This window comes from Zootoca vivipara, chromosome 10 (genome assembly GCF_963506605.1).
Source record: "Zootoca vivipara chromosome 10, rZooViv1.1, whole genome shotgun sequence".
NCBI classification, from domain to species: Eukaryota; Metazoa; Chordata; class Lepidosauria; order Squamata; family Lacertidae; genus Zootoca; species Zootoca vivipara.
In genome coordinates this window covers 41,102,998-41,116,613 of record NC_083285.1, presented here as the reverse complement: position 1 = coordinate 41,116,613, position 13,616 = coordinate 41,102,998, and the positions used below count along the sequence as shown (strand labels likewise).

The window sequence follows — 13,616 nt, the reverse complement described above, 5'->3', positions numbered from 1 at the left end:
TTAACACTGCTCACCATATATATAGCATTGCTATCACTCTTCTAGGCAATAACTCATGACACTTCCAATAAGTGGCTACAACACCAGTTAGGTTTTACCAGAAGTGACAGCATACCTTCTAACGACCTCAGTTGACTCTTATGAAGAAAAAAGGTGGATGGTGTGTTAGTAGGGAAAAGAGAGCCTGAAAAGCATTTACTGCTACAGAGCCATTAAGAAATATTTCATGCAATTCGATTTGGCTCATATTAATGCACAACATCAGGAAATATTATTTCCAACTCATTTAAGATATTTAATGTTTTGAGACTCTACCTAGACCTTTAGTTAGTTCAGAGTGACTTGAGGTGGTCAATTCCATCAGTTTGCCTAAGAGATGAATTGAAAGAAAGCAAGGGACCAGCTGAACCGGAGAGGAGCTTACATCCTTAAAAAACACAATGAAGGTCACAAATTTATTTATTTTTTCATTCATACTTCAATCTTATGGAAGTCCCGCAGAGTCTACTGTTTAAAACAAACGCGCGAGCGCGCACACACAGAGAGAGTGTAAGAGAGAAGCCACCAATTCAGTGGGCCTAACTGAATGTCCTTTGGTCTGCTTCACACCTAGGCAAAATGCAAGAATTCTGACTGAGGAAGAAGCCAAGATGCCTTCTCTACTCCTCCATGAGGCTACGATTCCTTCGACTTGGAAAAAGCATCGTCCCACCAGGGGATTGAAATCCCAGCAGGTATTCAAAAGGGAGCCATTCCCCCTGCCCCGCTTTAACAACCTTCCCTCCCTCCCTCCCTCCCCATTAACCTTCCCCTCCGACACCCCTCTCCTTTTTTCAGATGCAATGTACGCAAGAAGGCAGGGAGGGAAGTACGGGGCAGAAGGAGCAAAGGTAGATCGCAGGGTTTCCTGAGGACCTCCCCAACTCCGATCCACCCCCCGGGCATTCCTCCTCCAAACAGCCATCGCAAGAGCCTGGCTGGGGGGAGGGGCGCGGATGCTGCGGCCCACGGGCCGCCTGGGCACCCCTCTCCCCGTCTCCTTCTCCCGCCCCGCCTCAGCCGCGCGCCCCGCCCCTTCCACCGAGGCCCGCGACAGGGCTTCACACGCACCGAAGCCGTTACCTCAGCGTCGCTGTCCTTCCCCGCCCCCCTAAGGGGGGGGAGCGCGGAGCGGACGGCGCTTCTCAGCGGCGCGTGGGACGGCGGGGATCCGCTTCGAGCCGAGGGAGGCTCCGCGGTGGTGGTTCCGAGGTTTCTCTCTCCATTCTCCCCTCACACACACACACAGGAAATAACATAGGATCAGCTGACAGGACCCGGCCAATGGGGCGGCGGCGGGGCAGCGCGCGCAAAAGGGAGGAGCGCGAGACGGCGGCCGCGGCGCAGGGCGGGAGGGCGGTGCATTGCGCGTGCTCAAACCCGCCCTCAGAGGCGCAGAGGAGAGCTGGGCAAGCGTCTTCTTCCACCACGCGCTCGTTTAAAGAGGCAGCGCCCGGGCGGAACAGAACTGTGCCTCTCGCCTAGGGTCGGGATGAAGGCAGGCACCGGCTTAAGCCAGTAGTAGCCTAATGCACACCTTGACCATTATCTTCCGTGGACCGTGGGACTTCCAAGTAAACAGTGTAGCCCAGCGCCTCCCTCGCCAAAAGGAGGGGGAATTACAGCAGCGCAGGGCGCAGCCAACTCCTGCGTCTCCCGGATATTTAAGGCTGCCATACCTCGTGCACACTTACGCCGGAGCAAAACCCCGTGAACAAACTAGGGCTTACTCCAGAGTAAATACGGGTAGGATCTGGCTGCAGTTGTGAAAGAAGCAGCAATTGATAGCATTTTCTATCTCGCGCTTCAGCCGGAAATGTCCCAACCACAGGTTCCAATCCCTATTGCTTCCCTTTCAGTATACTGTATTATCTCCCCTCCCCCTCCCCCTCCCGCCAAGGGGTGGGGGATTGTGAACAGAATCATAACAGGTTCAATCAGAGGCAACGGCTTGAGCTGTCCAGATCACGGCTGGCTCAAAAGGGTGGCGAGGTCTCGCCCGCCATCCCAACCCACTCATGGTTCTCCTATAGGTGGCACTCAAGAAAATTAGAATTTGGAGGCAGCCCAAAAGAGTTCTTCCTGCCTTTTCCAGGTGAGGGGGGCACTGCGTAGAACCCCACTCTGTTTAAATTTCTCGTCCCCTGTCTCTCACCAGCTGCTGCTGAAACACGAATGTTTACTATTTTTTTTAAAAGAGCATTGAAATGCCTAAGCAAACAGAGGCCCTTACCAATACTGTAATATCAGGTTCCTAGTTACATAGCAGTGGCCAGATCCCAGGGCAATGTGTCTCCTATTAAAGCAACACTGTGATAAGCAACACCCTGCTATGAAGCCATAAAAAGGTAACACAAATCCTCAATGCAGGCTCATTATTAATCCAGCTTTTCAACCTCCCCACTGGATACCACATACTTTATCTGCTTAACCAAGTCCCTGCCATTCACTGATTCCCACCCCCACCCCTCCTTACTCCCAGGCACGAAGAAATTAATTCTGCAAGCAGATCCTTTTTCTGCTAGAAAAAGGGCTACTTTAAACCAAACTCTTCAGTCCTGCACTACAGCAGCACTATAGCAAGTATTGTAATGGAAGCTCCTTGGACCATAAACCACTCATTTTTCTCACACCCCCATGAATCTATTCAAACTTTGTCATTATTCTGCTTCCACAGTAGGCATATACTGTGGCATCATAAACCAACCCCTTTTTATTTTTTTTGCTTTCCTGTGCAGTTTTCTTTTTTCCAAAGCTCAGAAACCCCATGTTTTTAAACTCTAGAAAATAGCTGTGTTATTTCCCTAGGTGCAGATGCCTACCACATTGCTATTGTGGCTGGTTATGGCCTGTATAAAGGTAAAGGTAAAGGGACCCCTGACCATTAGGTCCAGTCGTGACCGACCCTGGGGTTGCGCGCTCATCTCGCATTATTGGCCGAGGGAGCCGGCGTATAGCTTCCAGGTCATGTGGCCAGCATGACAAAGCCGCTTCTGGCAAACCAGAGCAGCACATGGAAACGCCGTTTACCTTCCCGCTGTAGCGGTTCCTATTTATCTACTTGCATTTTGGCGTGCTTTCGAACTGCTAGGTTGGCAGGAGCTGGGACCAAGCAACGGGAGCTCACCCCGTCACAGGGATTCGAACCGCTGACCTTCTGATCAGCAAGCCCTAGGCTCAGTGGTTTAACCACAGCGCCACCTGGTTTTCAACCTTTTTGAGCCCACAGTTCCCTTGACCAACTACATTCTTTCTGTGGTACCCCTGTGGGGCTCAGGAGCCCAGTTATGGCACTCCTTTCCTGCAGAGCTGGCAGCCTCTCATGCTTTTCTGAACACCCTCCCTTGTGGAGTGTTCCCTCAGCCTCCTCTCCGCTCCCCTCTCCTTGGGAGTCCTCTGGACAGCCATAGCTGCCACCCCGGTCTCTGAGCTGCCCCCTCCAAAGAGAGGTGCCTCCTCACATTGCCCCACAGGGGCCTGGGAAGCACCCCATGGCCCAGCCCCAGAGGCACCATTCACCTGGGGAGCTTGTAGCCAAGGCTGCTGCAACAAATAGTTGTGGAGGGCTTTGGGAGGCAGAGACGCAAGAGGATATCAGAGGAGGGAAGGAAGGAAAGAGGGACAGAGGCCAGGGTTGCCAGCAGCACCCCTGACCATCATTCAAGGCACCCCAAGGTGCAACAGCACACTGGTTGAAAACCACTGCTCTAAATGTTCTACTTCCTTCTCTGTGGCCTGTCTCTCCCCTGTAGGAATCAGCTCTTTGTTATAACCCTTCCTTTCCAAATAGAATTGCCTTAATGACCATATCTTCCCCCTGCATTTCCAAATTGCAGAGAGGGGGATAAAAAGAGTGCATTTGATCCTTTCCTCATCCATAAGAGTTCCAGTTAAAATCCATACTGGGGCTGGGGAACAGAGTGTTAGAAGTCTGGAAGCAGAGTTGTTATTTCACTTTCATCTTAAAAACAGAACAAAGACTGGGTGCTGCTAAATTGTCAATGTCTGAAAGCATCCTTAGTGAATCAATTCATTATCACTATGTTTAGTTGTTTTAATCCCAGGTTTTCAAATCTTTGGATCACTACAATGCAGATCTTGAAAGCCCCAGTATCCATAGTTTGAATGATTCAACAGAGCCCCAAGCCTTTAGTTTGAATGATTCAACAGAGATCAGGAGGTAAAATAGATACCTTGGGTGGATCAGGTATGAAATGCTATGATTTTTCTACAAGCCTCCCTCAGGTGTAAGTATGTATAAGATTGCACTGTTAAAAGTAGTAACCAAAAAGTAATGATTCAATCTATTCTTTGAAACTAGTTTGTTCCCATATCCACTAACCACCATCTACTTAATTCAACATCAGTATGAGAATTATATGTTACACCTTTAAACTGGATAGGGTTGCAACTCCTAAAAGTTACTACAACATTGGCAGTACACCCAAAATACTTTGCCTACATTTCAATATTCACTTCTACAAATTATTGTCCATCAACTAGTGGAAAAATCTTTTTACCTTTCATTTACCAATTTATTCCCCTTGTAATATTTGCAGCCCACTCATGCCAACTTCAATTGGACTTATTATCACCCTGCATAGCAGTACAACTCCAGAATCCTCAAACAATTATGTTTAAGTGGTAGAGATGTCACATAATGTCAGCTTGAACAAAAGGAAAATCCACAGGAGGAGTTGAGCGGAGAAGCATTCTCTTCTTCCAACAGATGCAAGAACGGTGAGAATTTTTTTCACCCAAAAATTATAGCTTGCTGGCAAGGACTGTCCCCAGCAAAGCAGAAGAGGCCAGAAAGTCAATAAATCTCCATTATCTGAATCATTAGAAGCATCTCGGGTTGGTGATATACAAAAATGCAACTGAGGATAACCCATTTTTTCACCTTGTCTTTTTTTTTTTAAGGAGTACACAGAACAAGTTTTACAGCTTCACTTATGCACATGTGTTATTTTGTACAATTCAAAACTATGTTAACTACCCAAAGTACAAGTGATAATGGTTATTCTGAATACTCTTTTAGTTTTAGGGTACTGTATCTCCATTTGGGAGGGAGCAGGGAGAGAATATCATTTTAGAGAAGAACAAAAACTTTAAGCTACCTTTTACTGATTTTTTATTGGGCACTGATATGCTTAAATAACTTACCTAAGAGGAAATTAACAACAGAACCTCTGTCATTATTCCTGGTAAGATGGATTCCAGAAGTCTAAGTTGTCTTCTGTAATTCATGTGACTGAATGCCTGGTTTCTGACACGCAGTTTCGTCAAATCCTAGAACATCACATTTGAATTCACCTTGCAAATAACTTAGCCTTAATATATACGGTATTACTCCAATAAACCTTGCATCCTACTTTTAGAACATGCTACATAATAAGCTTCTAAATTTCAGATTTATGCCGTTTTTACAGAATGGTAACCCCTTCTTTTAAGAGCTATTATTCTTTAGAGACTCATAGCAGCTGAGCAGTGAGCACCTGAAATCATGCCAGAACTGAACACCACAAATGTAATATCTACGGTAAATGACCCATATTTGAAGGACAAGACCATCCTCAGCTATACAGTCAAACCTCGGTTTGCGACCGCCTCCGTTTGCGACTGCTTCGGTTTCCGACCACTGTGGACCCAGAAGTGTTTACATCCAGGTTCCGCGGCGCTCGGATGCACAGAAGTGCTCTATCGGCGCTTCGCACACGCACAGAAGCGTGCCTTCGGTGAGCAACCAATTCGGGGGGGGGGACGGCCTCCGTGGAACGGATTGCGGTCGCAAACAGAGGTACCACTGTACTAAATAGTTTTGTACAAGCTATTTTGTATCCAAACAACACCTACAATAACTCATTGAATTTAACTTGATATTCATAGTAAGGACAACCCTACTTAGTGTACTACTACATTCCCATGATAAATAAATAATTATGTTATTATAAAAGCTTATCACAGCTATGAAACAAAATCAAAGTTAATATTTGTAAAAAATGTTAGTAGAAGCTTAGCAAACAAAAACAAAAAACAAATCCTAGTTTTAGAACAGAGACAGCCATGACAGTTCCAGCCCCTTAGATGCACTGAAAACAGTGGATGTTAGTCATTACACCTTTTATAAGTAAGGAAGGTGGCTTAGTCCTCCAGCTCAAATGCTTTTATCTTCTTGATGAGGCATCACACTCAGCTGGATCTCACATCACTGTTCCACTGCAATCTCTGTGAGTGAATTAAAACAGCTGGGGACCATCTTGGAGCAAGATTTAACTCTTTCATTTAACCCAGAGTGCATACTTTGGGATAAATCAGCCTCATATAACCAGTAAGCTTAGCTCTAGTTGATGTGTGAAGGGGTTAAGACTATAGAGTAAGCAGTTTTGCCAGACTTAACTAGGTCATATCCCCTCACCTTGAGAGGAAGTGTTAACAAGGCCTTTGCTTACTCCTACCATGTGAATCCGACCAGAAAGAACATCTGGGCTGATTGCTCCAAGCCCAGAGCAAGCCATCTTTGTGTTTCTCTACAAATAATTTAGAAACATGTACCAATTTTGAAATGAAGTTTTGCTGCCTGTTTCTTGCTATTGTATGAAAAAGCACACAGATCTGATTTTTTAATGAGTTCATTGAATAATTTTTTTTTAACTTCACAAGTGTGTGGCCTATTTCTCTGCCGATGATGCTCTGAACTCATATACTGTATTAGGATGGTTAACCCTTTTCAGCTCAAGGACTGCATGATCTCATGGGCAACCTTCTGGGGGCAGCATGCTACTGGTTGGTGGGGGCCAGAAGTAACAGCGGATGGAGAAAGAGATGTGACTGTTCCCTTTGTACAGTCAGCGACATTCTAGCCAATCAAAAGTCCCAGGTTTCTGCACACTCGCACTAGGGTTGCCAGACTCAATAGAGGAGAGGACTTCTGTGCCTTTAATTGCCCTGCTCTCTTTTGAGTCTGGAAACCTTAAAGAGAAACCAGCAGACCCTTTGCTTGGAAATTAAACAAAGGGTCTGCTGGTTTCTCTTTAAGGTTTCCAGACTCAGAAGAGAGCAGGGCAATTAAAGGCACAGAAGTCCTCTCCTCTATTGAGTCTGGCAACCCTAACTCGTACACACCCCATCCTCCACCAAGACAAGCATGTGATTGCATTACTGCAATCATACCAAGCAAAAAGGACTTGAAGCCTAGGGAGGAAGCTTGTCTGAAGAGTCCCAAGAGCTGGATAGAGAAGTCCCAGTTTGCCTCTGGGCCTCTGGTTCCCCATCCCTGTCATATATCAAGGTATGTAGTGACATCAAATTGTCATCATGTCCATAGAATTTAAAACACTAAAATGGAAACTTGGTGGTGTGTAAAAAATGCCTTGAGGAAGGACATAATGCATTTTTCCAGAATCCTTGCAGAAACTCTCCTTTACACTCATCCAGAATCTGAACTCCACCGTTGTGACTGAGGTTATAAAAACAAAGCATCCCATAGTGTTATGGGAGGGAGGGAATTTCCAAACACCCTCCACTCCATTATGAATGCTCAGACACCCAAGGCCATGTGGTATCTCTTCCACCTCACTACATTAATCTGGGAAAAAATACACTGACCAAATAAACCTATTTTACTCCACAGGCGATAGGAGTGTCTCCCACAGACAAAACAGAATAAAGAATGCGGGCTACACAAAGGGAGGGTGCTGTTCATCACAACTCCCTAAAATGCAGATAAGCTCCCATGTTGCATTGCTGAAAGCAACAGAAAGCACAATCAGCTTTGCTGGCAAACACTATATACTGCGCTCCAATTATCAATACTGCTGCTAAACCCTCATGGCCCATTCTTCCAGACAAGTTTCGAGTAGAGATGAGCAGATTTCTCACTTCCCCTATGCTATTGTGCCAGTCTGATATGCCTTGGGTTCTGCTTCGCTTGTCTTCCAGAAGGAATTCCAGATTTCGAAAAGCCAATAACAGATTATGCACATTCACCCTCTGCTATGATAAAGAAAGCTTCCCATGGGTGTGCAATTGCAATTATGCAGAAAAGGGAGGTATTAAAATCCTATGTTTTAGAAATGGGATCCTGTAGGAATGCCATTTATTAATTTTTAAATGACCCCTGGAAGCAGCAATTTCTTCCCGTGAGATCTCCAACACTTTGGGGGAGGGTTGACTGGTTTTCACATTTTTATCTCTTTATTCTATTGAACAATAGGAAGAACAAACATTTCAGTCATTGGTGTTAGCAGTTAAAATAAATTGATAATTAATAAACAAAATGGCCCCATCATTCATCAGACACCTTTCTGCTCCTGAGGCTCAAAAGAATTCTGCTATATCAAACCAGAAAATCATCCAGACCAGCTTTTGTTTCAATAGTACCGTAGCAAACCAGACACCTCTGGGAAGCCCACAATCAAGACATGAGTGCAACAGCACTCTCTTGTTCATGTTTCCCAGCAACTGGTATTCAGAGGCACAGCGTCTTGATACCGCAGGTAAAACATAACAAGTGGCAGAAAGAAAATGGTGGTGGACAAGGCTGATGCTCTTTTAAAACCTACCAGAATCTTGTGGTAGTGAATTCCATAGCTCAACTATTTAAACAGCAACTTTGGCTGTGTCCACACTGGGTCATTAAAGTGTGCATGGGCTGCTATTTCCATGAGCACTTCCAATGTTATGCTTCCAAAACCTTGATCAATTCCATCCACACTTGTGGGCAGCAGTTGATGGGCTGCATTTCCACTGTGTGTTGTTTTCCCCGCCACTCAATTGGTACTTTTTGCCAGAAAAATGAGAACTGTGGGCATATGCATGAGTTTTGTTGACCTGTGCACACTTCCCTTTTTAGTTGATTTTTTAAGTTTTGAAATACAATTTTTTTGCTCTACCAGATTTGCACAAAAGAGCAGTCCATTTATTGATTTTTAGAAAATTTATGTATTGCTCCAAGCCAGGAAACCTGAGGACCATTGTAGGCATGTAGGCAGGCATTTGTTTACCTGTGCGCACACATTTCTTTTTTTAAAAAACAACAACACACAAGTTTTTTGATCCACCAGATTTGCATAAAAGAACAGTTAAAAAAATAATTAAATATATATTTGCGTCACTTGACGGGAGACAAGGATTTGGAATTGCTTGGATAAAATGTTGCCAATATAAAAACCCTGTTATTTTAATACAGCTGTTTTATTCAAGAGCAGTTCTGCGCAAAAGAGCTGCTTTAAAAATAAAAATACTGAGAACAGTACTTTCAGCAACAGCCACTGGAAAAAGCCAGGCAGCATCCCTTCCTTCAGAAGAAAAGGAAGTAGAGGGGATGGCAATGGAAAGCACCCTGTGTAACATCACCAAATACACTTTGTTTGAAAAACCAGCACCCCCACACAGAATGCACATCATTACATCTAGTCAGTCAGGTAACATGTAATTTTATTTTGTGTTTTCTTCCCTTATTGGATTAACCACGGCTCAGGAAAATCTGAGTTTAGCAGGGGTAAAGTGCGAGCTGCCACTTGGATGAGGATGTTGTGTGGATGCTGTGGAAGAGAGACACAAGCACCTTCAAATCCACATTAGACAAGTCCTTCCTTTTGTGTAGCCACCTGTAATACATCTTTCCTTACTCGCCTTTTTTCTAAACTAAAAAGTGTTCTGGCCTTTTCTGATAGGGGAGTTGCTCCAATCCAATTTTGGTTGCCCCTTTTTTTGGCTATACCGTAGTCAGGAAGCTGGCTTTGTGGAGTGGGAGATCTGGGTTCTAGTTCTGCTCCTCCTCCTCCTTTGCATCTAAAAACATTGTTACTGAAAGAACATCAAAAAAAAAACCTTTGACTTGTATCTCCCTGTACCTGGGCATCAACCAACACCTCCTATGTGCTCTTTCCCAATGAAAAAGTATTTTGTTCCTCTCATACAGACAAAAATACAACTGTGTTGAGAAAAGTGTTCCAGGCATAGCACATTATTCCCACAGCAGGGCTCGAGCACTTCTCCTGGAAAACCCAAGAGGTCTTCATGTATGCTTCCTCCAAACATTGGAACATAGGAATCTATCTTCTACGAAATCAGACTATGGGTCTATCTAACCAGTATTGTCTACACTGAAACATAGAGGCTCTGCAGGGTTTCAGAAGCAGGACATTATTATCCCAGGAGCACATGTCATTTTAGGGCATGGAACTTTATTCAGTGGGGGTGTGTGTGTTAAAAATATGTTTTTTAGTGTAAATAATTCAAATCTGCTATTATTTGTAACATTTAGCTTGGAAAATCTACATTTGATTAAAAAACAAATAAACTGCTCTTGGAAAACCAAAGAAATTTAATTTTACCTTCTGAAAATGTTTGGTAATGCTTAATAATAATAATAATAATAATAATAAAACAATATAAATGCAAGTACTTGACAATCATATTTAATGATTTCTATGCAATGTTACACATATTTTACTTACCTAGCAAAACAAAATTATATTAATTTAACTAACGTATGTTACAACTTTTTAGCACCCCTCATTTTTGGAATTTGAAAGTCCTCCTTGGAGATTGAACCTGGAAACTTCTGCATGCAAAGCAGACATTCTACCCCGTGCTGTTTTTCTATAAAAAGAGGTGCTAGAACTCACCACAAACACCTCCCTCTGAATGGCAATGATTCCTACCTGAGAGGTACCAGAACTGAGTTCTAGTGAGTTCCGGCTGAAAAAAGCCATGGTTCTACCCAAGCTATGGTCTTTCCTCCAATGGGCTGAGTGTTGCAATTGTAACAATAGTCCTGACTTCCTTCTCTAGCTCTGTTTACTTGGCAGAAAAGCATTTCAGTGTCTGGTGTACTGAGGAATGTGCTATGGTCTTTTCCTGGGCACTTTTGTGTGTTGGGAGCATGTGCATTACAAGTTCACAGAATCATAGAATCTTACGAGTTGGAAGAGACCCAATGGTCATCTAGTCCAACCCCCTGCAATGCAGGAATCTCAGCTAAAGCCTTCATGACAGATGGCCATCCAACCTCTGCTTAAAAACCTCTCCAAGGAAGGAGAGTCACCACTTCTCATGGGAGTCTGTTCCACTGCTGACTGTCAGAAAGTTTTTCCGAATGTTTAGTCGGAATCTCCTTTCTTGTAACTTGAAGCCATTGCCTTGAGTCCTACCCTCAAGAGCAGGAGAAAACAAGCACCCTCCCTCTTCCATGTGATAGCCCTGAAGATACTTTAAGACAGCTATCATATCTCCTCTTCTCTGGGCAGGTGATGACGTGAAGTCATTCAGTAATAACTATAGTCGTACTTTGGAAGATGAACAGAATCTGTTCTGGAAGTCCGTTCGACTTCCAAAACATTCAGAAATCAAAGCGTGACTTCTTATTGGCTGCAGGTAGCCCCTAGAGCCAATCGGAAGCCGTGGGAGCCCTGTCAGACTTTCGGATTCCAAAGAACGTTCACAAACTGGAACGCTCACTTCCGGGTTTGCGGCATTTGGGAGCCAAAACATCCGAGTACCAAGGCATTCAGGATCCAAAGTACGACTTTCCTGCATAGCAATTTTGACAGTGCCATCAGCCTGCCACCTCATGTCTGGTGAACAAAAGAATTCATGGGGCTTTGTAGAAGTGTCTGTTGGTGTTGTTACATCCGCAGCTATCTTCCACAGTGCTTCTTTGTTCCTGCACATGCAGATGATCGCAACTACATTATTAGTATCCGAACCTGTCCCCTTTACTGATAGAAGGCATCCTGTCTCTAGTCCAAAATATGAGGATACATAGTGGAATGTAGGTGAGGGGGGAAATCACTGGAAATCGCCTCCCTCCCCTTTCCACCAATTGATGCCTTCTGTCAGCAGAGACAGCACTGAATATCACCCTATGTCATTATTAGCTCTGATATAGTTGCCACCAGTATTGTAGGAATATAGGCTCACCCTGTAAATCAGGCAACTTTTAGCTAACTGACAATCAAACATCAAAGTGAATTTGTGAGACTATGCTCCCTGTGTCCTTTCAAGAAACATCAACTTGTTATTTTCACTTAAGTCACACAAGGAACGGTCCAATCCACAGGTCCATGTAGTTCACCAGAGTTTGAGGGGATATAGTAGGCAATCTTCTAGTCCAACTTTCTGCTCAGTGCAGGAAGTCGAGTGCTAGGACATTGCCAGCAGATAGTTGGTCAAGCCGCTGCTCTGTAAAAAGACCTCAAGCAATTGAGAGCCTAAGACCCCTCTAACTAATAAATTCCACTGTCCAACTGTTTTGTTTGCAAAGCAGGTTTCTTCTAGAGAGCAAGTTATCTGCCCTCTTGCAACTTATGCCCAATAAAACTGTTAACCCCTTATATATACCCCAAAAGTCACTGTGCTTTGCAAGAGAGGCCTGCTGCAGAAACCATCTTATCAGGAGGTCCATTCCATACAATATAGGCATCGGGACTTCAGTATGGTGGCAGCTACCCTTTGGAATCCTCTCCTGCTACATATCAGACAGGTACCATCTCTGTTGTCCTTTCAGCAACTATTGAAGACCTTCCTCTTCCAATAAGCCTTTTCAGTGGTGATCTTTAGTCTAGTCTGCATCTGTATTGGAACTATATTTATCATATGGAATTGTTTTTAAATATTTGTAACTTTTTATAATAGGTGTTTTAAATATGTTTACACTACAGTATTCTTGTTTCGCGGTTGTAATTGCTTTATTTGTTTTATAATTGTGCCATTTTTTGGTTGGGACCTGCCCTTGGACCATGCAGTGAAGAGTGGATAAGGAATCCAATAAGCAAGCAAACAAACAAACAAACAAACATGTAAAGTTTAGAATTTTTAGGTTGTGGTATGTAGAAATGTAGTACAGGCAGTGACCATTTTACGCACGTCCAGTTGACGTGTGACCTTGCACATGCTCATCACCACTGATGTAGAAGTGGTCAGGAAACGGAGTGGAGGCAGAACGGGTTTAAACATGCTCCGCTGATGCGCATGGGGGCCAAAAACTCAATCCCCGCACAAACGGGAAGTTGCTTGTATGTAGGAACAGTGAACTCTGCAATCCTCATGGAAGAAGATTAATAAATTTGAAGAGGGAGCAGCGAGGAAGAGACAAAGAGGCATATTTACAACTTGTGTGCAAATGGGAGGACTATTATACAATGATTTGACAAAACTGCATTCACTCCCTTATATCACCAGGCAAGTGGACATTAAAGAGCTTGAGCTCTTCTCCCCTTCAGACACCTGATCTCAAATCTCAGCTTAACAACCACTGGAAATTCTTTTTCAGTCAAGCCCAGGGTCACTAGGGATGAGTCTTGAGAATCTGTTCTGAATGGCAGGCCTCAGCCTTGAAATCTGTAATGCAAGAATAAAGTACATCTGATCAGATAGATAGGGCTTCCATTGGTTACATTTTTATGAGTCGTGACTGATCCCATTAGGGCTAATGGGCCACAGCCTCATCAACTGTCCTCAGACAGCCCCCACGAACCTGGCTTCCTACTTACAATCAGTCCAGGAAGTTGCCCTGGCTGACAGCTTCCTCCTCCTTAGTCTCAGCTTTGCCTCTGTATACAACTCACCAG

The 13,616-nt window shown here is 44.1% G+C and overlaps 1 protein-coding gene across 3 annotated transcripts in view; it reads right to left on the bottom strand.

The window, feature by feature from the left end:
* TCF20 (transcription factor 20) overlaps nucleotides 1–13,616 on the bottom strand; it is a 144,086-nt gene that overhangs the window by 64,259 nt on the left and 66,211 nt on the right. Inside the window, exon 1 of one of the 3 annotated variants that reach the window (XM_060279784.1) lies at nucleotides 1,111–1,302. The exons of 1 other annotated variant lie outside the window; for it this stretch is intronic. The gene's annotated coding sequence lies outside the window, so the exon portion shown is untranslated. Of the gene's footprint in view, nucleotides 1–1,110; nucleotides 1,303–13,616 lie in introns of those variants that run through there. One more of the 3 variants, XM_035128489.2, reaches the window with a different exon arrangement.